This window comes from Trachymyrmex cornetzi, unplaced genomic scaffold (genome assembly GCF_001594075.2).
Source record: "Trachymyrmex cornetzi isolate Tcor2-1 unplaced genomic scaffold, Tcor1.1 scaffold26, whole genome shotgun sequence".
NCBI classification, from domain to species: domain Eukaryota; kingdom Metazoa; phylum Arthropoda; class Insecta; order Hymenoptera; family Formicidae; genus Trachymyrmex; species Trachymyrmex cornetzi.
The window spans coordinates 563235-579549 of NW_017297270.1; the positions used below are offsets into that span (position 1 = coordinate 563235).

Below are 16315 nucleotides of genomic sequence, written 5' to 3' on the forward strand. Positions count from 1 at the left end.
TCCCCTTTTCTGGAAAATTTAATTTTTTTAGTTATATTATTTTTGAAGTATGCGAGCGATATCTTTCTCTCATTATATGCTTATGATAACAAAAATTCAACCGTGACGCACACGGTAAGACGTAAAACTTGCCGAGGAGACAATGTGTTAAAAATAGTATGCCGTGTGACTAGATTTTTGTTCTAGCAAACAATATATTTTAACCCATTCCTATCTATCTCTAAAATAATAACTAAATAAATTTTTATAAAAATGTGTCACAAAAAGGTGACAATTCAAGTTTAACAATACCTAGAACAGATATTCAACTGTCAATTTTCGGAATACTGTTATTTGCAGCTATATTGTATTTGCCATGAGAATACCAGAGTGTTCGCAAACATTGCAAATGGTTCTTGACCTCAATGGGTTCTCCTGTATTTGTTGCACTTCGCTTACTAGCATTCACGTCACACTACTGATTGCGTCATTAAGATAAGTATAATTGCAACGAACAATTTAACACGGATATCGAGCATAATGCAAGTTGAGCACTACTGTCGAACAGTTTCAAAGGACACAGTTTCCACGAAATACAAGAGCTAGGATATTTCCTTGTTTTTTTGCTCATTTTTTCTTTTGTTCTCCCGTGATTTGTTATACTCTGCAGGACCCCTGTAAATCAATCGTTCATTATTGTTCTGGCTCACCGGTTTATATACCTACACACAAACCATAAATATTTCAGTTTAATAATTTTAAATATTAATCGAGCATACGCGAAACAATATTATTGTATGAAAGTACTTTTGAGAGCTTTCAGGATATTATACGATCGAAATAATGTTTCCTAAATAAAAATATCTTCCTTTGTGCGATCTCCTTTCAATGTGCAATATTTTTCGAGCTGACAATACGGTTTTGCACGAAATATACTGTATATCAGTGGACACAAATGACGTCAAACATATCAGATAACAAACATGCAATATTCAACGCGTTTCAATTATTACATTTTCTACGTTATAAATTTTATCTCTACGTAATCCGATTTACAGCACGCACAAAACTGTCCTGCGTAACAATATTCTAGGATTAATCATTTCACTAGACCTTGAAATTTATTAGGTATTTTGCGGTATTTTACTGGATACGAGTACTATCAGGATTTACGATTTATCTTTGCATGTTATTAGACTAAAACTTTTGCATTTGACGAATGTTTCGCGGTGTATTTTAGGGAAAACGGAGGCACACACAGTGAAATTTAAGTACAGGATTTTCTCGTAAAGTTCACGGAGGCCTATAATTCGCGAGTTCCCTTTTACCAAGGGAAAATATCACATTTCCAAAGTTTCCGCAGGTAGAAGCGACCCCGTTTCACGGAGGGTTAATTTCTTGCATTCGACGTTGTTCGAGTCCCCTTTGTTCGTCCCGTAGCTATTATGTGGCCTCCGCGCCTCTCTCTTTCCTTCGCCGGCCTCATCCACCGGGGCGTCTCAAAGCGTGGAGGCGGCTTAATAATTCAAATGTTTACCGTCGCTTTCAAAGATAAGCTGATAAAAGCGTGCACTCGCCTCGTGCCAACCCAGGCAGCGGACTTAAAATCGTGCGTGTATGCGTGTGCGTGTGCGCACGTGCGCATGTACAAAAGGAACGCGCGGATGTAGCGTGATTCTTGCGGTAACGCATTGCGCGCACATCTGCACATACTGCACATACTGCACATTCATGTACGCAGCGCATCGGATTAATCTCCGATCGGCGCGTCCCGCTGCCAAGACGTCACTTTCATTAAATCACCGTCACGCAGACGGTAACCTCGTTTCCGCTGCCGACAGTGCCGACATGGGCACAATGTAATCGAAGAGCGTTACGACACACACGAGCGAGCGATACGTTCTAGCTCCGGGTAAAAACATGGACTGATTATTATTCCAACAGACGTAATTTGTTTTACCCTCCTTTCAAGTTTCGTGATATAAAGCCTAGAAATAGGTTGCGCATGAGAATTAATTACCAAGATAAAATGCTCTTTAAATGCACATCGAGAAATACCTGTATAACTCGAATCTCTTTTATTATTTTTAAGTGACAATTTAAAAAATTAAACTTTCCACAAAAGGAGAATTATTTTTCAACTTGACAGAAAATTATTGACTAGTCAAATAATGTCAAATAATGTGGCAGAAAGAATACATTACATGATCAAATGTCATTTTTGTCATTTTTGTTTCACTATCCTAAAAAAAAAACCTTTCTTTATAATATAATTTTGACGATTTTTCGCTTAATCACTTTTTTGAGCTTCTAAAATTATTACACGATCAAAATGGTTTTTTTTGTATCTTTCTCTGTGCGACACTTTCTACTTGTACTATTTTTTAAACTGACAGTCGTGACAATTTTTTTTAAACCATCCTTTGTAACGATTGTGGCGATTTTTTATAAAGTTGAATTGGTTACTTTTGATGATTAATAGGATAATATTTACTTAATTCGTTCATGGCTATCTTCAAAATTAAATTTCTTCAGTTGTCACGTTTTAAGTAAAAAAGCGATATGCCAAAAAAATGAAGTAATTATCCGATTCTGACTGCCATCGTATATTGATAAAAAAAAAGGGAATAAAGCAATCTTGGTAAAGTTTCATTATTAAAATCTCATTATTTTGCGCGAAATACGCCAATCTACCGGTAGTTGAGCCAGTGGAATAGTTCGATCAGTTTCGACTCGAATAACGCGAAATCTAGGCACAGCTAAACACATCGGCTGCGCAATTATGCGTGCAAAATGAAATTGTCCTCTCCACCAATAATCGAAACGCGTCCATCCGAGCGCGATTATTGTTTCGAAGAGTGCATCGACAATGCTTCGTTTCGCAATAATCTCATCGTGCTGAGTAATACCTTTGCCAGACGGAATGACGATACGTTTGCGAATAGAACGCGCGCAATGCATCCAATGCGCAAATTGTCCCGAATGTGCTCGCCAGATTATTTCACTTGACGATTGTCGACCGGCTGTCGCGTGCTATCATTTTATCACATGTTCCAAATGCGGGAATGTTCCAATTAAGAGATTTCCGAATGTACTCAAGAGCGCCGTTATTTCATAATTGTGTATATACAACCTTGGCCAAAAATAATAGGCTCCTTATTAATTATTATTTAATATTTTAGTTGAAAAATTGATTTATGGCATTCGTTGTGAATTATCTTTTGTTTCAAGAACCCTTTAAACTTATGTATAATATCGATAACCAATCGGAAACAATACAGACAAGAGAGTTCCAGATAATTAAAAAAATTACTGATGCCTAATACTCTTTGCCAAGGCTGTATTTGTAATTGTGTTTTTATTCATGCAATTATTTTCTCCCTTTCTCTTTTACTTCTCATACTTGCTTTAAAATAATATCAAAAGTACATAATATCTTAATTAAGTGAGACTTATCTCAATTAAGCGTACACAAAGTTTTTTATATGACACGAACTACTTTCAGGAGCTCTCGAGATCTCGAGTTATACCACCGAGTATCATGTGGGATCGACTTTTGTATAGCAAGCTGCACTACTTACACAAACTCGAACTTATCTCTCGTAAAAGATCACACTCCTTTGTGATAGGTACTCTTTAAAAAAAAAAAGTTGTCGCTATATTTTTATCGCGATACGTAAGCCACTAATCGCAAGTTAACGAGTCACTGACAGTACAGACAGGTGCAGCTCTTCAAAATCCACGACAGTGAAGCGTCGGTAATAATGTAAACACCGGTGTCTCGAGCATATGCGGCGAGACTTTGAACAGCTGTACTTAACCGTCCGAACTTTTTTCTAGTGCGAAACGAGCTGACTTAGGACGCGAACAGAGGCGCACCGATTTTCCCGAATAACCTTTCCCGCCAGATCGAAAGGTCGTACTCGTGAAGTGATTCAGGGAACGATTCGAAATGCTGAGTTATATATGACCAGAGATACGTGATGCAAAACAGCTGCCGCCGATGCCTCTTGATTATTCGAGCGGAACTAATAAACGATCGCTAATGCGTGGATTTAAGAAATACTTTGCGATATTACGTGGCCTTGTATGTATGTAAAGTGTTGAATTTTCAAACTTGAATTTCCACGAAAATGACTTAAGAAAATAACTGCTTTGGTGAGCGATTAATCTTAATCAGGAATTTAAATTTTCGTATAAATTTTTGACAAAAATAGATTAAGATAGAAATTCAATGAAGGCAAATTTTATCAAGTACATTTCGACTTTTAAATATTATTCATTGACGTAAATTTAACATTTCACATAAAACAATTTAAATTAAGTTGCATTTAATAATAAAAATTAGTCCGAATTTGCGATTCGTTGACTCTTTTAATTCCGTATAGTTTAGCATCATAAATAAAGACAAAAGATTGAACTGGCTGGAGTTGATCTAAATCAAAATAGATGTAAACCAGTCCCAATGGAAGTTAAATAAGCGCTCCGCGGGACACAATAATTCGGTTGCTTTTGGTCTGTGACCTATTTACCTGCAGATGAACGTCTGCTCAGAGTCACACTAATGAGTCTCGGAATGAAAACAAAAGTAAGGGACTCGTTGGCCCTGACACACATTCGTAGTGATTGAATTTTCAACAAGTCCGAAGCGTCATTTTCTCGAAGAAAACTTAAGAAAACTTATTTATACTAATAAAGCCGAGTTTCATTAACTCTCGTCTAACATAATACACTGTTAGATATCAAAGGAGCAACGATAACTCAATTCCTCGAGTTAAATAACTTTTTGTTATTTTTAACTTCCATCAAAATGGAGATAAATCCATATCTATGGTTAGTTTCAAAGTAAGCAACGTCTGTATTAACGTACGCACTTAAAAAATAATATATTAAATATGAATCAAATTTGACAAATTTTAAATTAAATTGTTCAACTCCATTGTTTCAGTTAAATTAACGACATATTAAGTAGGCGATCTATAGAAATAAGTAAAAATAACTCCAATTATTTTTTTTTAGGTATAACTTAATATTATGAATTTAACAGTATATAGTCAGATAGTTGTTTGCAAAAGAAAGAGCAAAATACAACCACTTATAACTTACAGGAAGCAATAAAGTTAATTCCTGAATTATAATTTCTGCAAACACGAGAGAAAGATATTCGACCACAAATCAAATTATAAAATCGCGCTCCGCCAGATCTATCACAGAAGTCACTCTCCGTTATTTTTCCTCGATGAAACCCGCGCGCGGCTGTCACTACGCCGCGACATTTTTATCGCGCAAGAATATCAGAGGCGTTCCACCGAGCAGTGGAATTAATTAAGTATCTCTCTCCGCTCTCGGTGGGTGGACGTGCGGGATGGCGAAATTACTCGCTTCCTGGTTGAAGAGCCTCGGATTGTTCGCCGACGCGAGAACCGACGCGCGCTCAGCTCCGTTTACATCGCGTCATTTTCTATAATAATTAGTATTATCGAACACGGCAAATTGCCGCAACCGCGAACGACGGAAAGTTAGGTTAGGTTAGGTTTCCCTCCATTACTATCTTAAAACGTCATTTTTAGAAAAGCCGAGAATATACGACGTATCGTGAAGATCTATTATTTTAATGTTCGTCAAATTGAAAATATCGGTATAGTAAAAATTTCTACGTGTGACAAGAATTTTCCATCCATCTGCACACAGAACGACTGATCCATTTTTTATCATGTATACTATACCAAAAACCATTTTCCCATAGAGGGATATACCCAAAATACGCATGATAGCGAGAACGCTTCTGCGGCTTACGCGTAACAAGAAATTGATTTTCGACAGCGAGGAGAAAAAAAACAAAGGGAGACAGAGAGGGAGAGCAAATCGCTTTCGTCCGCGCAACCAAAAATCGTACTCTCGTCGCGCAATCTCGGTAATCCGATCTAATTAACGAGGAGACATGATCGGATCATCGAATACTCGCATTATTGGATACGCGGCATCAACGATTTTGTACACACGACGGAATTGTTTTCGAAACCGGCCGACAAACGGCGCCGATGAACGACGGTGCACCGCTCCGCGGCTCATGGCGTTATTTTCAGCGGCTCGCCGCGCCGCGACGCTATTCTGCCCATTTATTTACGGCACGAGCGCGACGAACCAACGAATCCTTTATTCCGACCGCGTTTTGAAAATCGCAGGCGATGTTTGATTGGGGGACGTTACACATTATTACATCGCGGCATCTGCGGCAGGTGCGACGTCACAACGACTCCTTGCTTCTTGCACAGCTCGTCTCTTTTCTCATCAATGTGGAAAGGAAAAAGAGGAAGAATGAACCATGCAAAAAGTTCAGTTAAAAAGAACAAATCTACACGTATACTCTTATAAACACGGTTGGAAAATTTGTATTAAAACACATTTCACGTCTTCCAGACGGACCACTCATATTTTTGTGTTTATTTTTATAGGACGGAAAAGTCATAGTAATACTGAAACAGTGTTATATTTTGAAAAAACACGACATACAATGAAATAATGAATTAAATAACAAATCTTATTGAAAGAGAGAGAGAGAGAGAGAGAGAAGGCAAGAGATGAACTGTAAAATTTTTAAAACAGATGTCCGCCTTCTGAAAGATAATTTAACAGAAGATAAAATTAGAAAATAACACAAACATCATGTAAAAAGTGATACAAAAAATGTAACACTTGGACACAATTTAGAAATAAACTATGGAAACAATTTCTTCAGTAAAATTAACATTATAGTATATTAAAATATTTTATTCATTTATCTTACTAAAATTTACATTTTAAAATAAATTCTTTATATTAATTGTTTATTACCCATGAATTGTTAACACTAAAAATATTCAAGTAACAAAATCATATTATTTTAAATTAGCACCTGGGGGTTAAAAATTCAACACAAAAATTTTAATGATATTCGGTTTCAACAAGTACAAAATATTTTTTACTGCGTATATATATGTATATTTACGACCTTATTTTCGCAAACTAATAGAAATAAAAATCCGTGAGATCACACATTCAGAAAAGAGAAACAAAGAGTAGGAAATCGGTCGAATTTTTCCATTTGAAATAAAAAGTTTATGCTGTCAGAAAAAAATGCCTATCTATTTGGCGACAATTTCAAATAATCATTTATTGATATCGTAAAGTGAGAATGAAAGTTGGTGTAGCGTAAAAATTTTTAAGTAAAACCGCGAAAGCTTTTTACGAATTTTTCTGCAGCCGAGCCATTAGCTGGAGCAGAATAACCATCACGCGATCGTATTCAGGATTATTAGCCCGTCCGTTAATTTGTCGTCTCCGTCGACGACAGGCCGTCTCCACGAAAGACAGACGGGCCTGCGCCGTGAGTATTACGGTGGCAGTTAATTTTCAGTATCGATCATCCCGTGCGCAACGAGGGCGATTTAATTAATTAATTTCCCGCGACATGAGTTACGAGTACCCTGTTGGACGTTCGATCGCCGAGAAAATGGAGTCGGCCTTCTCAATGACGCGCCTAAACACTAAACCTCTCGTCCATCTTCTAAACGAGAAAAATGGCATTTTGGCGATACAGATTTGAATCGTGCCAAATCGGGAAGCAAGAAAATCGGTAAAATGTACCGATTCAAAATCATAGAAGGTTACCATTAGTTGCGTTCGGTAGAAAAAGTAGCTCTGCAAATGTTGTAAAGTTTTTTAATACGATTGGTTTCTACCAATTTAGCTCCAGTAAGGAAACTACGAGTAGGTATACGATCATATATCATATAAAAGAATTTCACAACATTTGCAAAGCTGCTTTCTCTGCTGAGCGCAACCATTCAGTGATATGTGTTGCACCCATTTTTTTTTAAGTATTATGAAAAAATATTAGAGCAACGATAGACAAAGTTGTTTACAAGCCTCGTACGGTTTACAAGGTAAAACGTGAGCGTTTACTCGCAGCGCGAACGCACTCGCAAGTTGAGAGGCTCTCGCGTGATGGCGGCTCTTGAGTTACTGCACTCGTTTCATGCCGAATGAAATTGCGTATCACCTCTCGCACAGAACGCGTAACGTCACGTCAATGCCACGCAAAACCGTGCGTTGCTTATTTTTCCACGGGATAGTTTCCGGTAGATGTTTACCCGAGCGGAAGACTCCGACTGAGGCAGAGAGACGTAGAGAAGGAGAGATAAAGAGGAGCTCCTCTCGCAATGCTACCCTCTTCCGCGGAAAGAGAGAGAAAGAACTAACCGGCGGTTTGAAAACCGCAAATCGCGAAACACGGAAATCACGCAGAGGGAGAGGGGGCGGGGGTGGGGGTGGGAATACCGTCGAGCAATCGATTACCGGAGAGGAATCGCCCTCTTATTACTCCAGACAACCGCTTTGTGAAACGTTACAAAACGAACGCCACATCGATCGACAATCGATGCGATCACAGAACAAACAAATGCTGGAAAGAATCCAGATTGACGGCTATAAATATGCGGATGCACGGAAATTCGAGCGAAATTGCTCGACGGCATATGTCTAAAAAAAATATATTAGATAAAAAAAAGATATTACGAAATAAATTCAGGAAGAAAAAAAATATAAATTAAAAATTTTCTCGGTGCCGGGTGTCGCATGTGTATATCAAATTTTTTTTTATTAGGCACTCCCGTCGTTCCTTGCGTCTTCTGGGAGTTCCCGGACATAATTCGTGCCTACAAATCTCGAATCACGGAAGAAAAATCGACGGGGCCACGATACACCGACTATAAATGTCGCAATTGAAAAATATGATACGCCTCGCAAACCCAAAATACGAGACTTCCAAGCCCGATGTAAAGAAAATAAAAGAGAAGAACACTTCGAAAGGAAATATTCCACTCGCGTTGCGAAGGAGAAGGAGAATTGATGGATCGCTTTGCGGGAGTCGGATGACCTTGATGATCAAAAGAGCTCGCGCACCACGTGGGTGGCCGTTTGACTTAAATGTCACTTAAATAAATTCGAATTTTACAAAAATTGTCATCATAAAACGCTGATAACGATATTTTTACACAATTTCTCCAGATATGAGAAAGAAAAAAAAAAATAACCATCCACGTTATAATAAAAATTAACAAAATAATGAATAAATACATAAAATTCTAAATGCATTATTATTAACGAAATATTGAACATTATCGCTTATGTGTTTCAAACGGTGTACAGTAAAAAACATGTTATATTTGTGTTAAAACCAATCCTCTTTAAGATTTTTGTGTTGAATATATTCGAGCATTAATTTAACATACTATATGAGTATGTTATTTTAACATTTTGTGTTAAATTGATATCCAACATTTCTTAATGTCAAAATAATAATTTATGAGTAAACTATTAACTTAAAAAAAAAAACTATATTTTAAAACAAAAATTCTCTAAGATAAATTAACATACTATACGTAAATGTCAATTTTACTAAAATGTACTATAAATGTTGATTTGTGAAGAAATGTATTTCACAATTTGGTTTTAAATTATGTCAGTGTCATACCAACATGTGTTAATTTTTTTTACATAGATTACAATCTAGTTATCATAAAATATTTATGTTACTTCCTAACATATTCATCTTGTATTAAATCAACGCAAAAATTTTTATGGCCGTTCAGGAAACATGAAATTTAACATAAATTTTCCAACGGTGTAAGTCGTGATTTAAAAAAAGATACCGCGTTATATTGGCGTGCAAAAGAACTATTACGCCATATCAGTATAGAAAGTAAACGGTAAGATAAAACGAAGCTGAGTTTACATTACAATCTAATTATCATGAAATCGATAGTTACAGTCCTAATTAAGATAACAGTAACAGCGTTTAGTCCGCGGAAATACTCCGCGCGGAGGGAAAGGTTATTAACTTGTAAAAAAAAAAAGGGAGGATGCCAAATTGACCTTCCGCGCTTAATAAATCCTTTAATATCTCGGTTATGGGAAGCATTTAGTCGTCTCGTAGGTCTCTAAGATCGTTCCAGCGCATGCTCAACATTCTTGGCATAGGGTTCCCATAAATTGCGAGTATGATACGTTCTGAAAACGTCGGCCGGAGTGCTTTAACACTAAACGACGAGAAAAACAAAAAGAAAGAAAAGATTAAACGGATGACACGTCGGATCGATATCAAGGTAAAATGAGACACCTAACGTGCGCACAGCGTATGGTTGATGCTATAAAATATCAGCAAATAAGTTTTCGCAACCTGTCAGCGCTTCTTTAAAATTCAATAATAATTCTATAACTAACCGATAAAATTCATCGTCGATTATTATCCAATAATAGTCATATAACTATTGTATTTCCTGCTATTAGTACTTCTATTAAATATCGTTACTATATTAATTCTCTATCGTTGCAGAGCAGAATATTAAAAAAAAAAAATCGTTGGCGATCATCGACCTCAAAAATAAAAATAAAATAGAGTAATTATATTTAAGCTTAAATTGTTGTTTCATACCCTTTTTAATTCCATACTCTTCAAATGACAACGAAAAGATTTCCGTGTTAGGCAAATATTATCGCAAATGACAAAAGTGAAGTCTATAGAACTCGTGTCGGTTCGACGAAAGGCATTCGAGGTTGAACGAGGAGCTCGAGTTTTTTCTCGAATTAGGAAACGCGTCTCGCATAATAATGAACCATGGCGATTTCGATTTCAGTTGCGGCTCCGATGAAATAGAACTAGCCGGCGGCGACAGAAAAAGAGGGCTTAGCGATAGTGAGAACCGGTTCTCGCGATTCGGGCAAGATGATCGTGCCACAGCAGAAATGGTTTAATCATAATCCACAAGCAACATCGCGATATGTGCAAGTGCAGGTGTCAGCGAGTGCATCATCAAAGAAAATAGCTGTCGAACGTTTTGCGAACGTCCGCGCGATTACCATTCACGGCGCAAAAATACACCCGAGACAGTCTTAGTCATCGATATTCGGATCACGGCTACAATTACGGCCGATATCACCGACTGTGGAATTTCAGGCCGAGATATGGCGTGCATTACAAAGTAGCCCGTGAACTTTCAACACATGGCGTAAAAAAAATTACCGAGAAGGATAGATAGATAGATAAATAAAGCGTTTATTATTGTTCTCTAAGGCGAGAACATACAAAAAGAACAAATAAAAAGCCGCAATAATAACAAAGAATATGTGAGAAAATAATACATAAAGAAAATATACATAAAGAAAATATATATAATAAAGAAAAAATGTAGCATAACAAGGAAAGTCAAAGAGATTAGTAAGAAATATTAAGAAAAGAAAGATAGGAGATCACACGACGAAAGAGAGAAAATATTTTTCCCATCTCTCTACCGATGTGTAGAAAACTCTAGAAGCCAGATCCTCTAGATTGAAAATTTCATAATCACGAAAATTAATTGTGAACTCGGGTACATACACCCTGCGGGTGATTAGCAAGCTGTGATTGAGCCTGAACGCGAACCTTTTTTGTCCATTGGCTAACTAATCGCGATTACAGTAGATTTCCTATTACGTCGATCGGCGACATTCGCGTACGAGTACAAAAGGTGTGGTTTCTAATTCCCGAGGAAGCAATTACGCGTTGTAAGTTGCTTCATTCGTTCGTTGGCGAGACTCGCTCTTGCTTGCAAGAAGGTACGCTCTGATTGCCGGTTTGCAGCCTAGTTTCTATTGACAATGGCGCCGTTGACGACGGCGACAAATCTTGCTCAATGAGGCGAGGTCCAAAAGATACGAATTTCATCCTCACGTCACGAATGCGAAAGTACCGGAATTTCAAAGCGAGCTAAGCGAAATAATGCTGCGTTTAGGACAAGTTGCATATTTCAAAACGAACAAAAAAGAGTAATATTTTGCAAAAATTATTTTCAACCCAGTTAATGTTTTCAAACACAGAGAGAAAAAAGTTTGATATTTGTACAATTATAATTGCACGGTAAATTAATTATGACTAGAATCTCCATTTTTAGAATTATTACCCTAGACTATTGTTGTTATTAATGTCAATTTTCATTGGTACCGCACCGAGAAAAATGGTTGAAAATATGGACAAAATAGAAGATTCCGATGATATCGATCAAAATTCCAATTATCTGAACTAGAATTTGGTAGAATTAGCTAGAAAATTTTGATTCGTCCATTTTTAACCAGAATTTCAATTAATCCAACCAGATATATTTTTCTCCGAATGCTATTTTTTCAGTAAATTAATAAATATAATACTGTATACCACAGTCGTACCATTTTTGCAGAATAATGACATCGCCGAGCTAAATTGATATTACTTCTTCTATTAGAAAGCCTCTAATTATTGCTGCAACATTATCAATATGATATAAATTTAGACCGACGAGAATAAATCTAAAGGAGGTCTCAGATTAATAATCGTATTCATAGTTCTCATCAAAAGAAAATACAGATGACATTAAAAATAAATATAAATGACAAGCTAAAATATATAATTATAATTTTTTCTCAGTTAGATGATTCTCGAAACTATCTAATGCACTTGGCGCATGAAAGTCCTTAAAAGAAAGTTTCTTAAACCGCCATGCCTAAAACATTAGAAAGACGTAGCTGAATGATTGGGAGTGTTCAAGTTGACAAAGCGGCTAGCCTGCTCGCCGAGCAAATGAGCATAATTAGTTGTTACTTATAGATCCAACCAATATCGAATCGCTCGGTAAGCATGCCTAGCCGCTTTGCCGTCTTGAACTCGCCCACTGTTTCAATGATCGCTAGATTGGGATGATATCGGGAAGCGCTTAGAAGCGGCGACAAGCTTGGAAGAGTTTACGTCGCGAGAACGGAACGGGGACGGCTAGCTAGGCTCTCCAAAGTCGCGTGCAGCCAGGCTGCACGAGCGCGGGGACGCGCACAACGGTGATTCTCACGATCCTGAAGAACCTGGCGTACCACGAGAGCGCGGGGTACCGTAGGCCAGGTGCATACATGCATACGGCGGCTCGCACGTATACGAGGCCGTGGGTTCGAGGAACGCGACGCGACGTTGCGCCGCGCAATGCGGCGCCGCGATAAGCCGCGCGTAACTATGCGCCACCAGCGCGGCAGCCAAGCCGGACTGTTTACGGCAGCGATTTTTACGCCCGCCGCCTCGCAAAAACGCGCTCTCTTCCGTCGCCGCGTCGTCGCAACCAGGAACTCGTTGATACTAGTTTATACAACTAAACGCTCGTCGGATCGCCCATCGTCGTTTCTCTTCTACCACCCCTGCGCGACAGCAGCGACGTTTTCCCAGCGGTAAATGATTGTTGCGCGAGATACGTTTGTATAAGCCGAGTTCCCGCCGTGGAAAAGAACCAGTCTACTATCAGTCCTAGTTTGAAGCCTCGCGAGACGACAGAAAATTATTTACTGGTAGACGTGACATAAATATTCAACGACATTAGACACAGGTACTAGACAAATAGGTGAGGAAAGAAGTATGCACGAGCGCAATTTATAGACGCTTCCTGCTAAAAGTGAAGATTAATGAATGTTAACAAACGACCGCTTAGGAGATCGAGTACCCTTCAAAAAAGGTATAATACTATATTTGTACTGTCACATCACTCGCATAAAGATAAATAAAATATTTACCCATGAACACATAGAGTAAGATGGCACATTTCGGACATGGTGTAAATTATAACGAATAAGATTTGAATCCAGTTTGGTGTTCACCACACAAGGTTGTCACCTATTGTCTTTAAAGATCAGGAGATTGAAGATTCTCTTTTAGAGGCCGCAGTGTTCTGCTGAAATTAGCGAAATTACTTTATTGTGGTTTCTCTAAAAAAGAAAGTCACCAAATCTGGTCTTACCGCTAATTAATATTTTTGCTAGAAATCGGTTGTCACTATTGACATTTCGGTTTTGTCTAAAAAAAAACGCTTTCTCTAAAAAAAAGGGTCATGAAAATTTGGAGTGGTTAGCCGAAAATTCTTTTCGTCAGCTGAAAATGTTTAAAAAGCTCGACGGAATCTCCGACTGAAAACCGGAGATGACAACCACAGTCACAATCTGACAAAGGATAAAATTTTCACAGCCTTATACTAAAGTTGCAGTGTTTAAATTTTAAAAATTAATAAAGTAATTTTAAATAATACGTTATGATTGAAAGTATCATGGAAAGTAAAGTCATGCATATTTATTGTCCTAATTAAATTATATAGTGAAACGTTGTTCTGATTAAAAAAAAATTCAAAATATTTTTTACGCTGCGATATTTCTCTTATTATTGAAACTGTTAAATACATTATCCTTCGTCGTTTAATGCGGTGTCTACAATAAGAGTCATGACACACAAACAAACTTAAGCAATAAAACGTAAAGTAAGCGAATCAATCAATCACAGCAGAAACTGTAAGCCCATAACGTGAGCAGTAGCTCCAACACGTTGATTTCTCACAGCTTAAAGGCCATGGCACATAAAAAAAACTTAAGGCGTAAGACTTAAGCAGTAAGTGAATCGACCAATCACAATAGAGACCGTAAGACCATACGTAAGCAATAGCGAATCCAACATGTTGATTTCGTTACTGCTTGAGTCTTACGTCTTAAGTTTTTCTATGTGCCAAGGCCTTTAGCCCGGATCTACAATAGATTTTTAAGCCTTAAGCCATAAAGAATGAACAAATCACAATCAATTATTCTTCTCGTATTCAACTGTAGTCGGTCAATTTCTTACGGCTTAAGACTTAAAATACCTATTGCAGATCCGGATTAAGGTGCCATTTCACGAAACGCTAAAAAACAGCGTCAGGATGATTACAGCTTCAGGGGGTCAATCACGTAATTTTTTTCCCCAGGGCGTAAACACGAAAAATAAAAATTCACAACAAATTTTCACTTTTCACTTTTTCGCCCTAGGGAAAAAGTTACATGACTGACTTCTCAGATTGCTCGGTTCGAAGTTGGACGTTGGACGGCGCAGCTACACCCTTTTCATGCACTTTCACTATACGACGTTGATTTCGGTCATACATATGTATAACCTATTTTGGCACTGAAAACAAGCGTCAAGCATCAGCATGAAAACGACAACCTTTTAAGCTGTAAGAAGCGATTAATCATAGTCGCTTATTCTCTTCACATCCGACTGATTAGTCAATATCTTACGGCTTAAGGCTTTATTACTCCATTGTAGACACCACGAAGAGATCCCAATCACAGCAAACTTTCGCAATCTCGAAAGAAAGCCGTCACGTGTATCCAGTCGGTGCGGCACCTGTTTCTCCTCAGCAGAAGCGTATTTCCGCTCGTTTGCGCAAGCCAGGCTGCGCTCCGAAACCAGCGCGGGAAATCGGCTTTCCGGCGCGGCGATGCACGTAGGATAAAGGGCCAAGGCCGCGGGACCGTGACGGATGGTATCCGTCCGAGGGAGAACAATCGCTCGTCGGGCGAGTAGACCGAGGAAATTCGCGACCACGTGCGAAACAAGCAGCGTCGGCGGGGGGAGAGGAGTTTGGAACGGTTCACGGCTGGTTTCAACGTGCTTCAACGTGCGAACGCGCGGCGGACATGCGCCCTTCGCAGGGCGCGCGCCGGCGCGGGGGCGAGGGGGAGGAATCCGTCCGCGCGGATTTCGGAGCGCGCGCAGCGGGCCGCGTGCGGCAGCGCCGGGAACGCTCGCGCTCGGCCCAACGTGGTGCTCCGATACGATGCCGATGGTGCCATGCCGAGAGAATCCAAGCGGAACGTCGCGTCGTCGCGAGGCATATCGGCTATTGGCCAAATGTACTAACCGTGTCCACGGTAGGGCTCCCAAGCGGGCGGCAGCGGTGGCAGCAACGATGGAAGGAATGTCCAGGCGAATTCCGTCGAGTATCCGTGCACCTGGCGGTGAAGCAACTCGCGTGTGTACCTCGTGTCACTCACAAAGACGCCGCGCGACGTATAGAAATTTACGAAATTTCGAAAGCGAGAAAAAACAAACTCCCCTTCGATCACACCTTTCCCCTTTTCTCTCTCACGGATATTTCCGCCTCGCGGTACTTGCGACGCAAGCCTTCTTTCTTCGCGCCGTGATGACACACACGCGTGGAAACACACTGTCGCAAAGTTACGGCTACGACGGCGACGACTGCGGATCTCCTCGCGTTCGTTCGTTATGAATCGAAGGCGACGTCACGGGAAAGACGGGGCACACTCATGCACATATATACATACACACGCGCGCGCGCGAGGTGGCGGCGTCGTTCGTTCCGTTCGTCACGTACGTTACGGCGTTTACGCGTCGGCTATCGGCGAGGCGAGAAGCCCGTTTTGGAGGTTAGGAAGCGCACGACGACGACGCACCACCGGCTAGCTACTGCTCTCCTTCCTCTCTCCGCCT

At 39.3% G+C, this 16315-nt stretch overlaps 1 protein-coding gene across 1 annotated transcript in view; it reads right to left on the reverse strand.

Annotated features, from left to right (window-relative positions):
• The window catches only part of heph (polypyrimidine tract-binding protein 1 heph), a 377608-nt gene extending 361763 nt beyond the window's left edge, over positions 1 to 15845 (reverse strand). The window contains exon 1 of the mRNA XM_018508372.1: positions 15726 to 15845. The gene's annotated coding sequence lies outside the window, so the exon portion shown is untranslated. The remainder of the gene's footprint in view (positions 1 to 15725) is intronic.
• Between the last annotated feature and the right edge of the window lie 470 nt (positions 15846 to 16315).